Genomic DNA, 16,870 nt, shown 5'->3' on the forward strand with positions numbered 1-16,870 from the left:
TGTGAAGGAAAGACAGACACACTACTGGAAAATACAACAGTCTTTGCTGACTACATTTCAAAGAGATGGTAGTAGCATATAAATACTGGGAACTATTGGGGGAGAGGGATAAATATAATTATTTTAATTCATCAGAATGCTCTACTTAGGTTAAAACACTTTGAGAGAACCAACTAAAATGTTTGTGAAATATGGAATTGAGATGAGTTTCTCCTGATAATTTAATTATTTTTATTAGGATGAAATTTAAAAAAAGAATGTTTTAAGGATGATATACAAAAGAAAGAAAAATGTTTTTTGTTTTTTTTAATCCATAGCTAGTCTTATAACTACAGGCCATAAAACTGAGCCATCATCTCACAGTGGGTATACAGAGTGCTGAAACACAATGGGAAGAGGTATTTTTAGTACATTTATTCAATCAAAATATTTTTTAGTATTTTAAAATGTGAGCTTGATTTTTTTTTCTTTTTAAATCTTTATTGTTGGAAGTATTACGTGTGTCCCCTTTTTTTCCTCATTGACCCCTTCCAGCCTGCCCCCACTCCCCTGCCCCAGGCCTTCACCATATTATTTTCTGTGTCCATGGGTTAGGCATATGTGCATATAAGTTCTTTGGTTTATCTCTTCCCACCCACCCACCCTCCCCCATCTTCCCTCTGAGTGGGCTTGAAAATTTAATACAAAGCAGGAGGCAACATTAAGCAGTGATCAAGACTACTAAATTTTTACTCTACAATTACTAGCTGTGTTGTCTTGGGCAATCTACTTAATTGTGCCTCTGTTTTCTCCTCTGTCAAATAGAGATAATATTGGTGCCTAGCTCATGGAAATTCTTTGAAAATTAAATGAGAGATGATGTCTATAACATGTTTAGAAAAGTGCCTGGTATATAAATTCCACAATACATGTCAGCTCTGAGAATTAATTGAGATAAAATGATTTAAAGCACGTAGGATGCTGCTTATTCAGTACAAATTATTTCTTTCATAGTTATAAAATATACACCTAATATATGCCCTTGATTACTATGGTTAAAATACAAATAAAAGTGGAGACCCAATAGAGAATCCATTTTTTATCATACATGTGTACATATACTATTGCAACTTGATGAATGTAAAGTTTGCCTTTTATTTCTATAAAAACTGGGTGGGTGATGGAATGAGGGTATGTGACGGGGGTAGGGGAGGCTGGGGGATGGTCTATGGGGAAAAAAAGGAGATATATGTACTACTATATGTAATACTTTAAACAATAAAATAAAATTAATAAAATAAAAACACAGGGAAAATCACTGTTCTGAGGATGGAAAAAAGGTTTTCCTACTAAGAAAGTAGCAGGCTTTATATTGTGAGGGTGCTAAAAATGTTACTATAAAAATAATAAAACTTTGAAAATAAAAGAATTGAAGTTAATGACATTGATAAAAATAATAAGGCATAGTGAGGAAATCCTTAATATTTGGAACTATACAAGAATGAGAATACTCAAAATATGGCCACCAAATAATGTGACATTTTATTTTTTTACCATAAAAATTCTAATATATGACTACTCTATCAATTATTGAAACCTTAAACACTCAGACTTTAATGAGTGTTAACACTTCTGAAGATTCGTTTATTTAGACATTTTTATTCCCTTCATTTGAGCTTCTTAATTTGAAAAGTACTTTTTATCTTTTATATTCTTATTTTTATAAAGTCCCTCACATTGATTTTTTGGATGATTAATCTTTGTTTTTACAGATTAACCAAAGTATAATTTACATAGCATAAGATTCACCCATTAAGTGCACAAATTCAATGATTTTCAGCAAATTTAAATTTGTGAAACCTTCAATGCCACAATCCAATTTTAAAATATTTTCATCATCCCTAAAAATATTCTTTGTGTCCACCCCTAACTTCAGGCAACCACTAATCTACTTTGTCTCCATTGTCTTATCTTTAGTATAAATAGCTTTTAAAATAAATTGAATATACAATATATGGTCTAGCTTGTTTCACTTAGCATAATGTTTTCAAGTTTCATCTATGTTATAGTATGTATCAGTACTCTACTCTTTTCTATGGATGAATAATATCTAATTTTATGAACATACCATCATATTTTTTAGCCATTCTCCAGTCCAGGAACATTTGATTTAGTTCCTCTTTTTGGCTACTATAAACATTCATGTGTAAGTTTCTATGTGGATATATATTTTCATTTGCCCAGAGTATATGCCTAAGAGGGGAGTTGTTGAGTTATTTGGGAACTCTTTATTTAGTTTAGTTTGTCAAACTGTTTTCTAAAGCAGCTGTCCCACTCTACATTCCCATATGTGTTTTGCAACTAGAGAGGCTGAATAAGATCAGATAAGGTTTGGTACTGTCAAATTGGTTTTAGTTATAATTATGTAAGAACATCTAGTTTAATAGTTTGAACTGATAAACAAAATTAATACTTACAAATCACCCTTGTCCTTCAAAATTGATTTTAACTCTTGCCACAGTCATAGTTTTATCTCATATGAAAAACTGAATCTTCAAATTTTATTAATTAATGAAAAATTTAGGCATTACATCAAGTATTCCAGGGAAATGTGATGAAAGTATCTTTCATTTATTCTCTAGTTTAGTACTTATTTTTTCTATTTCATAAAGAAGATATTAGCAAATACCCTGTTAATAAATTAAACATTCAATGTCCTAATGTTCTAATCTAAATTTAAAGAAAGTATAGTCTAATTGAAATTTTCTTATCTGAAGAAGTTACACACCATACTGAAAGGTATAACAATTTTTGTGCTATAATAATTCATTGATCAAACTAAATATTACAATTTAGTGTTATTAACAAGAGTTGAATACATATGTCTAATATTTTCTATTGAAATATCCTTTTATCTTCAAATATATCTGGATAACCAATAGAGCAAACATGGAAGAAACTGTGTTCTTGCAGTGTTACACTGGTCATCATCCAGTAAAGGTGTATAGCTCATATCTTATTTAAGTAAAGAGGAAAGACTCATAAGCCTGTATCTCCTTATAAATTTATCTTATGCCAAGTAAAGTCTTGAGAATTTCACCAGCCTTGGAGTGAAATGAAAGAAGAGACAGATTAATATCTTTTTGGATGTGTGGACATAATTCTGCCTATTGAATGAAGGGGTTGTTAATCCCTCACAATCATGTTTGTATCAACTTGATTGCTGAGCTCAAAATATTCCTAGTCACAGGAGGTTGAAAAAGCATGTGAAGTTTAGAAAAGAAACAGAGAGAAGATCATAATTCTAAATGAAAAAGGATCAGGACTAAACAAAAGTCTTGATATCAAAAGGTTGAAAATAAAGGTTCTGTGAGATGTCCTGGTATCACCTGGGGAGATGAAGAAAGAACATTGGGATTTTTCAGCTTGATTAGAGTTTGACTTATGAGCTTTTTGTTGTTGTTGTGAGAAGAAGTGGAAGTAGAAGAGAATAAGATTTACCTTCTAAGGGAGAAAAGTATTTTGAAAAATTCTTTCCAATTCACATAGCTTAACAATTTATTTTGTAGCACACAATGCTGAGGTTGATTTATAAAAACCCAAGGGCAGAAAAATATTACTGAATTATATTATTAAAAGATGCTCAATGTCACTAATCAACAGAGAGACACAAATTAAAACTACAATGAGATATTTCTTCACACCTGCCAGACAGGACATTCTTTTGTAGTGGGGAAAAGGAAGATGGGAAGGGCTATTAAAAACAAAAGTTCTTCCTGATGTGTTTAATAAATGTAGTGTGTGCAAACTTTTCCTTCTGACCTCTCTACTTCACTTTAAATGAGTTGCTGTTTATTAATTTTTACATTTCTCACTTTTGATCAAAATATTTTTATGAAAGCATTGTTGATCAAGAATTAAGGTTTGAAATATGTTTATTTTTATCAACTGTGGATAGAAAGTGGCAGGAGCCAAGTACATGGGATGTCCTGTAACTATTGAAAAGGGTAAGAGTTACTGAGCTCCAAAAGTAGGTGGATCCGGGACTTAAAAGGACTAACGGAAGTGTTTTGGTCAGGGTATTTGGAAAGTCTCTACAAATTTTGCTGATTGATTCTTAGTATTGTCGTTATTGCATTAAACTAAACCTGAGGATTAAGAGTTGTAAACACAGTGAAAACGTTTGCTGTAACATTGGCCAAGTGGCACAAACTTGCTGAAGCACTGGGCAGGGACAGGTAAAATAGATTTCCCTATCACTATGGAGTATTAGTGGTGTCCACAGTTAGAAATAATCTTTTCTCAAAGGATTTTAGCTACAGAAGATGCAGTAGCCTGTCTACAAGGGAAATCATCAGTTTAATGAAAAAACATACAGACCATGACTGAAACACATTTATCTCTGTGAGACAGAGGAAGCTGTATGAAATCCATTTGCTAGACCTTGAATGGTCCATTAGGCAATTTAAAATGTCTAAGTTATCAGCTGGGGAAATAACACTTTGGACCATGACAAAGGTTTGACTGCTGTTAGTTTCTTTAAGAGCAGCACTCTTAGTGGAATTATCAATAGGGTCATTTCCCCTAACTTCTAGAGAGTCAATTTTAGAATGCCTGTAGGTCTTAAAGTTAGCTAAACTAGCAGGTAAACATGCAGCATCCAATAATTCCTGAACTTATGGGCCATTTTCAATTTTATTTACTCTGAAGGTAAGGAAGCTACACTGTTATCCTTACATGAGCTACTGTGAAACCATATCTACTATCAGAATACTAGTAAAGGTGGGAATTTTGTTATTGGCTAAAGTAGAAGCCCAAGTATAGGCATAAAATTCAGACTGTGTAATTGACAACTTTGATAGTAGTTATGACACCATATCTAGCACAGTACTTATCATTTTCACCCTTTAAATATGACTCATCAGTACACCCATGAAAAATTTGCCTTATTCATAGGAGTTTCCTACAGATCATCACAAGGGGTCAGGAGGTGTTCTATCAGTTTTAAATAGTTGTGAGGTGCTTCATTGGAAATGGAGGTGATAAGAACAACAGAATAAATGTTTTGGGGTTTTTTAACAGATAAATTGGGAATGTGACAGGGACTATTGCAAGGGATAATGATACCTTGAATTTTGTAATCTTATTGGCTTTATACTTTGAAGTGTTCTTTACTTATGGGATATTGATTGATTCTAGGAAGGGGTTTTGCAATATCTATTTGATTCGTGATAGGAATACACTGGAGGTACACTGTGTTTTCTACCAATATCAGTTGAAGATTTTGCTCATGAAGAGGATGGCAGCTGGTCTAATAGGGACAAATGTCAGTGTCAGATTCTGCTACAATGGCATCAGAAATGGACCAAATAAAAGATGTTGAGAGTCATTCAATTCACCTGTTTAACTATTCTCATGGCTACTGTCAAATTCTAAAGTTATTTCCCCCTTTCAGGAGAAAAATTCTGGCATAATAATTTTCTAAGAAGTCTTGTCCTAATAAATGATAAGGGGTGAAAGAACTAAGGAGAAAGGGTATTTATCAAACAAAAAGGTATAGGTTCAGAGACAAGGAATTTTTAGGTTTATTAGTCATCCCTATTGTTTGAACTTTTTTAGTGCTACAAGGCAGGATCTAATTTATAGCAGTGGAGTTGAATACCAAGAGAGTGTCTCCCTTATCAATAAGGATAGAGAGAGGTCCATTCCCAATTTGAAGAAATATTTCTCTGTGTTGATCAAGTGGGAGGACTGAGAAAAGTCCCTGTAATTTCTTTAAACCTTGTCATTGGGTATTGGAAGGACATTGGAAGGTTGAAGTCTCCAGAAGCGCTTAATTTGTGACAATCTCTTTTCCAATGTCTTGGCTCTTTGCAAGAATGGCAGAAGTTAGGCAGTTTTTGGTTTTGCATAAAGGCCTTCATTTTCATTTACCAGAGTTGAAAATTAAGAATCTTAGCAGTCTCTAGTTGACTCATCTAGGATGCAAATAAGGTGATTTGCCAAAGAATTAAACCTAGAGTGGACATGGTCTCCCATTTCATCCTGGTTCTTTTAAATAAAAGAGAAAGATCTCAGTTCAGCCAGTTAATTAACACAGAGTTAAAGTCAACCTGAGTGGAGTCAGCATCTGAAGAAAGACCAGAATTTTCTTTGAAAACAATCTGAAATTAATTATAATAATCATGAACAGTTTTGATGGGCTTTTGTGAGCAAGCTTGAATTTTTCCCAATCAACAGGCTTGAGAAAGGCTACTTTAAATTTCTCAGTGGAGGTCTCCAGTGAATGTTCTAGCATTTTTCAAAAATTAGGGGTTATTTTTCTAAATTCCTTTTAGGATGTTCCCATAGGGCAGGTTTCTTTCAATGCTGAGCCTGGCTTTCACTGGTAAACATATGAACTAGCTAATATAGTCAGAGAAACCAGGCTGACAAGTTTGGATAACTATGTTAAGTTTCTTATATCGGTGAGGCTTCTCAGTTACTTTAGGAAACTATTTAACTCTGACTCACTACTAAGCCTTAGTTTGGGGAAAATAAGAAACTTAGTATTTATTTGGATCATCGGAGGACTTATCTTTAAAGGGACAGGTACTGATGGTTCAGAGGAGGAAGAAGTAAGGAAAGGTTCAGAAGAGGAACAAGATGGCACTAGAGGCAGAACAGGAGACAGAGAACTCAAGGGATAGGAGCATGATACCTCCAGGATGGAGTCTGAGACAAAGAAGTCAGGAGAGAAGAGCACAAGATTTGGGAAGCTATTTTTAATTCTTTGAGTGGTTGTTTGCCTCAGTTAGTCTTAAAATTTATTTTGGCAAAGAGGCACTTTTGGATTCCTAGTAACATTTGGAAGCCTCAAAATACAAATTGAAATGCGCATTACATTCAGGCATGCCAATTTTAGAACTATGGCTGTCCAATTTGTGTTTTATTTTAAGTTAATTTGACAGAAACAGACTCATAGATACAGAGAGCAGATTGGTGGTTGCCAGAGGGGCGGGGTTTGGAAAACTGGGTGAAAAAGGTGAAGGGATTAAGAAGTACAGATTGGTAGTTATAGAATTGTCACAGGAATATAAAGCACAACATAGGAAATATAGTTAATCCTATCTAATAAAAGAGTAATATGCAAATTGACCATATCTCTGCTACACCCACAAGCCACGCCCACCAGCCAATCAGGAGCAAGTATGCAAATTAACCCAACCAAGATGGCTGCAGCCACAGAGAGAGCAGGAGGTTTGGGTTTCCCCAGCAATGGAGGAAGCCAAGCTTTCTGCCTGTCCTGACCTGCCGTGGCCTCCGCTTAAGGCTACGAAGTTTCAATTACAGAAGATAAATAAATCCCAACAAAAATGGTGGCAGCCACAGAGCTGGGGAGAGCAGGAAGCTTGAGTTGCCCCGGTGATGGAGGAAGCCAAGCTTTCCACAGGCCTGACATGCCTTGGCCTCTGCTTAAAGCTGCAAAGTTTCAATTATAGAAGATAAATAAATCCCAACAAAAATGGCTGTGGCCACGGAGCAAGCAGGAAGCTTGGCTCCACTCAAGGCTGCAAAGTTTCAATTATAGAAGATAAATAGGGCCTCTGCTTGGGTCACCGGAGGGCATGGCTGGCCTGCAAACCACCACAGGCTCCTCGCCTAGGCCACCCCACGCCCCAAGGGAACCCGCACCCTGATCCAGGACACCCTTCAGGGCAAACCAGCTGGCCTCCACCCGTGCACCAGGCCTCTATCCTATCTAATAAAAGAGTAATATGCAAATTGACCATCACTCCAACACACAAGATTGTTGCGCCCATGTGGTCAAAGATGGCTGCTCCCATGTGGACACAAGATGGCTGTGACAAGATGGCCAGCAGGGGAGGGCAGTTGGGAGGGACCAGGCCTGCAAGGGAGGGCAGTTGTGGGCAATCAGGCCAGCAGAGGAGGGCAGTTGGGATGGACCAGGTCTGCAAGGGAGGGCAGTTGTGGGCGATCAAGCCTGCAGGGGAGGGCTGTTAGGGGTGACCAGATTGGCAGAAGAGGGAAGTTGGGAATGACTGGGCCTGCAGGGAAGGGCAGTTGGAGGGGACCCAGACCTGCAGGGGAGGGCATTTATGGGCAAACAGGCTGGCAGGGGAGCAGTTAGGCATCAATCAGGCTGGCAGGGGAGTGGTTAGGGGCAATCAGGAAGGCAGGCAGGTGAGCAGTTGGGAGCCAGCAGTCCTGGATTGTGAGAGGGATATCTGACTGCCCCTACTGGGATCGGACCTAAACGGGAAGTTGTACATCCCTCGAGGGGTCCCAGATTGGAGAGGGTGCAGGCTGGGCTAAGGGACACACCCCCTGTGCATGAATTTCATGCACCAGTCCTCTAGTTATATTATAATAACTATGTATGGTGACAGGTGGATAATGGAAATATCAGGGGATCACTTTGTAAAATATATGATTGTCTAACTAGTATGTTGTACACCTGAAATTAATACAAAAATAATAATGAATGCAAACTATAATTGAAAAAAAAGTTTGGGGAATTTGAAAGTTCCCCATAATGGCCATTGATATTTTAAATTAATTTTGGTCAAATCAGTCCATTTAGTTATACGTAAATGAGCATGAAGAAATACTGTGGTTTTTAAACATTAAATTAATTGGCCCATGTCACTTGGCGTGAGGGTGGGAGAAAATCCTGAAAGTATTTAGATCACTGGGATCCCATTTTTCAGAATCTTTTATCTGGAACAAAAGGCCCAAATAGCCTTCAGTCCAAGTGCCACGTAGTTCCACTAAGTACAGTCTGATCCCAAAGGAACAGAGCTGAAGGCTGGAGCAACACATTTCAGAGAAACAGTCTGATAGTGAAGGAGTCAAGCCAAAGGCTGAAGCAGTCAGTTTTGGAGAAAGGACCCATTCCTGAGGAGCCATGTTGAAGCTGAACAGTGCAGCTCTAGTAGAACATCCTGCTTCCAAGATATCATGCTGAAGGCTAAAGCAGAGTTTCAATGAGACAACCCAGTCTAGAATTGGACTAAAGCCCAGCCAGTTTCAGTAGAAACTATCTGGTTGCAAAGAAAATCAGGCTAAAGGCCAGTAATGTCTCAAGAAACATCCTGATCCTGAAGAAGTCAGGCCCAAGTGCCAAAAGGATTACTCACAGATAAACAGGGCCTTTAACAGGAAAGCACAAAGCCTCTGAATACATCCTAAATAGAACCTGGAGAGCCTCAAACGTAAAGAGACCAGAAATACTGATTCAGGAGAAAACTGACCCTTAAACTCCAGGGTCAATGGGTTCTGCAAATGCCTCGCCTGTTTGTTCACCAGGCTCAGAGCTATCAGGGGTCTTTTCTGGATCCCCACAAAGACCACCAAATATGTTGAAGGTAAACAAAACGCCAGCCAGATAGTTCTCCATCAACATGGGTTTATTCAGGAACAACAAAGAATTGCAGTCATATATGCAATCTTGGCAACACTCATGTAAGTCCACTAAAAAAAAAAAAAGAGCACCTTCTTTTATAGAAGGGAAAAGGAAGCTTGGAAGGGCTATTACAAACAGTTCCTCTTGTGTTTTGCTATCAGAATAGGGTCTGAGAGCTCTCCATTCTGGCCTCCATAACTCACTTTAAATGGGGTTTATATACACACTCTGTAGACTCAGTCCAGTGATTTCTAGAGAATATGATCTGAATCAATTCAACTGAGCAAATTATCTTCTTGAAATAACATCACAATAAACATTAATGATTATGAAAAGGAGCGGATGTTTTACATTCTCCATTTAGTCCAAGCCCTTTTTTGACTTGTTTGCTTAAGACCTAGTAGTATTTCCTCAATTTCACAAAAGCTAGAATGATGAGACCCTTCAGCATTATATCCTAACATGACACAAACAAATCTCATAGGGAGCATTCACTATGCTACTGCTTATTGTGTAACCTTGGTCAAGTGCTTAAACACTCTGAACCCCATTTCCTCATCTGTAAAAATGGGGATGGCGATGTTAACTACTTCATTTTGTGGGGAAATACAACAATCCATGTCAAGTGCATTTGCAGGTAAAATAGGTGTGTAGAAGCTGGATAACTCACTCAAGCTCACACAGCTAAGGAAAAATGGGAATAGGTATTAACCCATTCATAATCAAAGCCAATCTTGTATTTAACCTAATATTATAGTAGCAAATAGATTTATCATCTCTATAAAAACATGATAAGAAGGAGAGAAAAAGATGGCGACTGGCAGGAAGGTAGGGAGAGAGAGAGTGTGAGTGAGGAACCCATAGAGGAGAGTGTAGATGTGTGTGGTGTGTGTGTGTGTATGAGATAGGGTCAGTTAGATTCTGCAGGTCTTCCAAGGGGCTCGCGAACAGGGCAGCCCTAGACGGCGGAGCCCCGCGCACAAAGCGGACACTTCTCGGCGGCTGGTGCGGACGCAGAGACCACGCCATCTTGAGAAGCAGAGCTGCCTGAGACTTGGATCCTGGCTTCTGACACAAACCAGGACCCTGCAGCCACCGGGGACAGAGAACTGCTATCACAACTTCAGACAAACAAACAACAAGAATCCAGACTTCCCGGCAGATTTCCGTGAGTCAAAGAGCCTATCCCCCTCCTCGCAGGCACGCTGATAGCGCCATAGTAACTGATAGAGCTGCCCCTCCCCCAAGCTGCTGAGCGCCCACAGGTGCGCGGAAAGCGCCATAGTAACTGATAGACGCGCCCTTCGCCCAAGCTGCTCACAGGAGCGCGCACAGACAGCGCCATAGTAACTGATAGACCCGCCCCCAGCCCAAGCTTTGCGCAGGGACGCGCTCCCTCTTAGGGAACTTGGCGCGCGCTCGCGCACGGGACAGAAGCAGCTCCCCGTCGGGGAAATCTGTCAGTGCGCACAGAGGGCTCCCCTTCGGGGAATTTGGGGGAATTTGGCTCGCGGGTCACAGCTCCCCCTTCGGAGATTCTTGAGAGCCTGCACAGAGGGGCTTCCCTTTGGGGAATTTGGCGCGCAGGACGGACTCCGCCCCCCTTCTGGGACTTTGGGAGAGTGCACTGAGCCGGCTCACCTTCAGGTTTTTAAGAAAGTGCGCTCTAGCCGGTTTGGCTCAGCAGAGAGAGCACACACAGGACGCAGCTCCGCTTCAGGGAATTTGGCACGCCGGACACAGCTGCCTGGGATCCCTGACTCACAGCGCATTCACACTAAGAGCCAGCGACCCCAATTGTTGGTGCGTGCACACACAGGGACCCTGATTCTCAACGAGAAACCGCACAAGGCAACAGAGACTTTGACACTCGAGTCTTGGTGCAGACACAGGGAAACTCTGACTCCTGGCACATGCTAAGGATCTCATTCTCGGCACATACCAACAGTGTGGTGCAGACAGGGCCCCTGATTCTAAATGTGCACACGAGACCACACGGAACACTGGGGACACTGATCCTGGGCAAGTCTGGTTCCCACCAACCAAAGACAGCCACACGTCCTAGTGTCAGAGCACTTCAGTGAAACTCGGGTGGAGCGAAGTCCCCACAGCACACGGCCCAGGTCCACGCAAACATAAGCTTGAGCTTTCTGGTAATAGCCAGAATGGGGAAACGAAATAACTCACAGAGGAAAGAAAATGTGGAGTCGCCAAGAAAGGAAATTAGTGAAAATGAAGCTTGCAACATGACCGAAAAGGAATTCAGAGTAATGGTCATGGAATTTATACATCGGATGGATGAGAAAATCAACAACTTATGCAAGAATCAGGAAGAAATGAAAAGTGATATAGCTACAATCAAAAACACCATGGAAAGTTTCAACAGTAGACTACAAGAAGCAGAGGACCGAATTAGTGAGTTAGAAGATCAGGTACAGAAACAAGCTCAAGCTGAACAGCAATTGGAGAAAAAAATTAAAAAGCAGGAGGAAAGCCTAAGGGAGCTTCGGGACAACATGAAACGAAGTAACATGCGTATAATAGGGCTGCCAGAAGGACAAGAAGAGCAGCAGGGATTAGAAAATCTATTCGAAGAAATAATGACAGAAAACTTCCCGGATATGGGAAAGATAAAAGTTACGCAAGTAAAGAGAGTCCCAAGCAGGATCAACCCCAAAAGACCCACACCAAGACATGTCATAATTTCAATGGCAAATATAAATGATAAAGAGAGAATCCTAAAGGCGGCAAGAGAGAGACAGAGAGTTACCTACAAAGGAACACCCATCAGATTGTCAAATGATTACTCATCAGAAACACAACAAGCTAGAAGTGAATGGAAGGAGGTATACAAAGTGTTGCAAAGCAAAGGACTGAATCCAAGAATACTATATCCAGCAAGACTATCAATCAAAATTGAAGGGGAAATCAGGAGCTTTGCAGACAAAAAAAGCCTCAGGGAGTTTATCACCACCAAACCAGCAATGCAAGAATTGCTAAAGGGAATACTGTAAAAAGAAGAAATAAACAGGTAAGAAGGAATACAGACACAAAAATAGATATGACTGCAAACAAATACCTTTCAGTAATAACTTTAAATGTAAACGGACTAAATGCTCCAATCAAAAGACATCGAGTAGCTGAATGGATAAAAAAACACGACCCATATATATGCTGTCTACAAGAGACCCACCTCAGAACAAGAGACTCACACAGATTGAAAGTGAAGGGATGGAAAAATATCTTTCAGGCAAATGGAAATGAAAAAAAAAGCTGGGGTAGCAATACTTATATCTGACAAAATAGACCTCAAAGTAAATGCCATAACAAGAGATAAGGAAGGCCACTTCATAATACTAAAGGGAGAAATCCAACAAGAAGAAATAATTCTGGTAAACATATATGCTCCCAATATAGGAGCACCCAAATACATAAAAAAACTCCTGGAGGATATCAAGGGAGAGATTAATAGCAACACAATCATAGTAGGAGACTTTACTACCCCACTATCACCACTGGACAAATCCTCTAAACAAAAAATCAGCAAAGAAACAGCAATCCTAAATGACTCACTAGACCAGATGGAATTAATTGACATCTTCAGAACATTTCACCCCAAAGCCACAGAATATACATTCTTCTCAAGTGCACATGGGTCATTTTCAAAGATAGACCATATGCTGGGTCACAGGCAAAGTCTCTTCAAATTCAAGAAGATAGAAATTATATCAAGCATCTTCTCAGATCACAGTGGCATAAAACTGGAAATCAACTACAATAAATACAATCCAAAGAAATCAAACACATGGAGACTAAACAGCATGCTATTAAACAAGGACTGGGTCACCAGAGAGATCAAGGAAGAAATAAAAAACATCATGGCAACAAATGACAATGAAAACACAACAATCCAAAATCTATGGGACACAGCGAAAGCAGTCTTGAGAGGGAAGTTCATAGCTCTACAGGCCTATTGCAAAAAACAAGAAACAATGGTAATAAATTACTTAACCCTACAACTCAAAGAGCTAGAAAAAGAGCAGCAAGAAAAGCCCAGTGTAACCAGAAGGAAGGAAATAACAAAGATCAGAGCGGAGATAAATGACATAGAGACCAAAGAAACAATACATAAGATCAACAATACCAAGAGCTGGTTCTTTGAAAGGATAAACAAGATTGATGGACCTCTAGCCAGGCTCACCAAGAAGCAAAGAGAGAGGACCCAAATAAACAAAATCAGAAATGAAAGAGGTGAAATAACAACAGACCCCGCTGAGATACAAAGGATTGTTACAAAATACTACGAACAACTCTATTCCAACAAACTGGACAACCTGGAGGAAATGGACATATTCCTAGAAAAATATAACCTTCCAAAAATCAATCAAGAAGAATCTAAACAGCTCAATAGGCCAATAACTATGGACGAAATTGAAGCAGTCATCAAAAAGCTTCCCGCAAACAAAAGCCCGGGGCCTGATGGCTTCACAGGAGAGTTTTACCAAACATTCAAGGAAGAACTAAAACCTATCCTCCTCAGACTATTCCAAAAAATTCAAGTGGAAGGAACACTTCCAAGCTCCTTCTATGAAGCCAGCATCACCCTAATACCAAAACCAGATAAAGACAACACAATGAAAGAGAATTACAGACCAATATCCCTCATGAACATAGATGCCAAAATCCTCAACAAAATTCTAGCAAATCGGCTCCAGCAGTACATCAGAAAGATCATACACCATGACCAAGTAGGATTTATCCCAGGAATGCAAGGATGGTACAATATCCGCAAATCAATAAACGTGATACATCACATAAACAAATTGAAAGATAAAAATCACATAGTCATATCAATTGATGCAGAAAAAGCATTTGACAAAATCCAACACCCTTTCTTGATAAAAACTCTCAACAAGGTGGGAATAGATGGCTCATACCTCAACATAATAAAAGCTATATATGATAAACCCACAGCAAACATCATACTCAATGGACAAAAACTAAAAACATTTCCCCTAAGAACAGGAACAAGACAGGGATGCCCACTCTCACCACTCCTGTTTGACATAGTACTGGAAGTATTAGCCATTGCAATTAGACAAGAAGAAGAAATAAAAGGCATCCAAATTGGAAAAGAACAAGTAAAGCTGTCTTTATTTGCAGACGACATGATATTGTACATAAAAAATCCGAAAGACTCCGTCAAAAAACTAATAGACTTAATAAATGAATTCGGCAATGTAGCAGGATACAAAATTAACGCCAAGAAATCTATGGCCTTTCTATACACCAATAGTGAACTTACAGACAGAGAGACTAAAAAGGCAATCCCATTTACCATCGCACCAAAAAAATTAAGATACCTAGGAATAAACTTAACTAAGGAGGTAAAAGACCTATACACGGAAAACTACAGGACACTGAAAAAAGAGATAGAGGAAGACGTAAACAGATGGAAGAACATACCATGTTCATGGATTGGTAGAATCAACATCATTAAAATGTCCATACTACCCAAAGCAATCTATAGATTCAATGCACTCCCCATTAAAATACCAACGGCATATTTCACAGACCTTGAAAGAACTCTCCAAAAATTCATCTGGAATAAAAAAAGACCCCGAATAGCCACAGCAATCCTGAGAAAGAAGAATAAAGTAGGAGGGATCTCAATACCAGATTTCAAGCTGTATTACAAAGCCACTGTTCTCAAAACAGCCTGGTACTGGCACAAGAACAGACATATAGATCAATGGAACAGAATAGAGAATCCAGATATTGACCCAAACCACTATGCTCAAACAATATTTGACAAAGGAGGCATGAACATACAATGGAATAAAGACAGTCTCTTCAATAAATGGTGTTGGGAAAATTGGACAGATACATGCAAAAAAATGAAGCTTGATCACCAACTTACGCCATACACAAAAATAAACTCAAAATGGATACAGGACTTAAACATAAGACGGGAAACCATAAAAATACTAGAGCAATCCACAGGCAGCAAAATGTCAGACATATGCCAAAAGAAATTCTTCACTGACACTGCCCCTAGGGCAATGGAAGCTAAAGAGAAAATTAACAAATGGGACTACATCAAAATAAAAAGCTTTTTCACAGCAAAAGAAACCATCAACAAAACAACAAGAAGGCCCACTGCATGGGAGAACATATTTGCAAATGGCATCACTGATAAAGGTTTAATCTCCAACATCTTCAGGCAGCTTATACAACTTAATAAAAGGAAGATAAATGATCCAATAAAAAAATGGGCAACAGACCTAAATAGAATCTTTTCAAAAGAAGACAGAAGGAAGGCCAAGAGACACATGAAAACATGCTCAACGTCACTAATTATCCGAGAGATGCAAATCAAAACAACAATGCGGTACCCTCTCACACCTGTCAGAATGGCTATCATCAACAAATCAACAAACGACAAGTGTTGGCGAGGATGCGGAGAAAAAGGAACCCTCGTGCACTGCTGGTGGGATTGCAGACTGGTGCAGCCACTGTGGAGAACAGTATGGAGTTTCCTCAAAAAACTGAAAATGGAACTCCCATTTGACCCAGTAATCCCACTCCTGGGAATATATCCGAAGAAACTAGAAACACCAATCAGAAAGGATATATGCACCCCTATGTTCATAGCAGCGCAATTCACCATAGCTAAGATTTGGAAACAGCCTAGGTGCCCGTCAGCAGATGACTGGATCAGAAAACTGTGGTACATCTACACAATGGAATACTATGCTGCCATAAAAAAGAAGGAATTCTCATCATTTGCAGCAACCTGGGAGGAATTGGAGAACATTATGTTAAGTGAAATAAGTCAGTCAATGAAAGAAAAATACCACATGATCTCACTCATTTATGGATAATAAAGAACATTATAATCTTGAACAAAAAGATAGATACAGAGACAGTAAAGCATCAAACAGACTGTCAAATTACAAGGGGAAGGTTAGGGAGAGGTGGGGGAGATAAGAGATCAATCAAAGGACTTGTATGCATGCATATAAGCATAACCAATGGATGCAAAACTCTGGGGGGTGGGGGCATATATGGGAGGGGGGTGTGGGGAGGGCAATGGTAAGATATGTACACATATAATACCTTAATAAAAAAATTGAAAAAAAAAAAAACATGATAAAAGTTTGACCTCCTCCTTCCCCTATTAACAGGCAATATGTGCTGTGTCTTTATTTTACTTTATGATTAAGCTAGTACCACTTTCTGTCTTGCAAAATGCTTAGTTAATTATTTATTACTCTTTCTTTACTAGAGATACAAATATCATTCATTACTCTAGACTCATATATTAAAAGGTATATTAAGTTATCAGTCGTAATTAGTTCAGTTTATTGTTGGCATCTCATAGCAGAAATACCATAATGAGATCATGTTCTTTGTTTTGTTTTACTTATGACAGGAAAATAAGTCAAAATTTTATTTTTTACAGTTTCCATTTTTATTTGTTTA

The 16,870-nt window shown here is 38.8% G+C and overlaps 1 protein-coding gene across 7 annotated transcripts in view; it reads left to right on the forward strand.

Annotated features, from left to right (window-relative positions):
- The window catches only part of PCDH11X (protocadherin 11 X-linked), a gene marked incomplete at both ends in the record, with an annotated part of 1,090,738 nt that overhangs the window by 979,562 nt on the left and 94,306 nt on the right, over window positions 1-16,870 (forward strand). The window lies entirely within an intron of this gene.

The sequence above is a fragment of the Cnephaeus nilssonii genome (assembly GCF_951640355.1).
Source record: "Cnephaeus nilssonii genome assembly, chromosome: X".
Classification (NCBI taxonomy): domain Eukaryota; kingdom Metazoa; phylum Chordata; class Mammalia; order Chiroptera; family Vespertilionidae; genus Cnephaeus; species Cnephaeus nilssonii.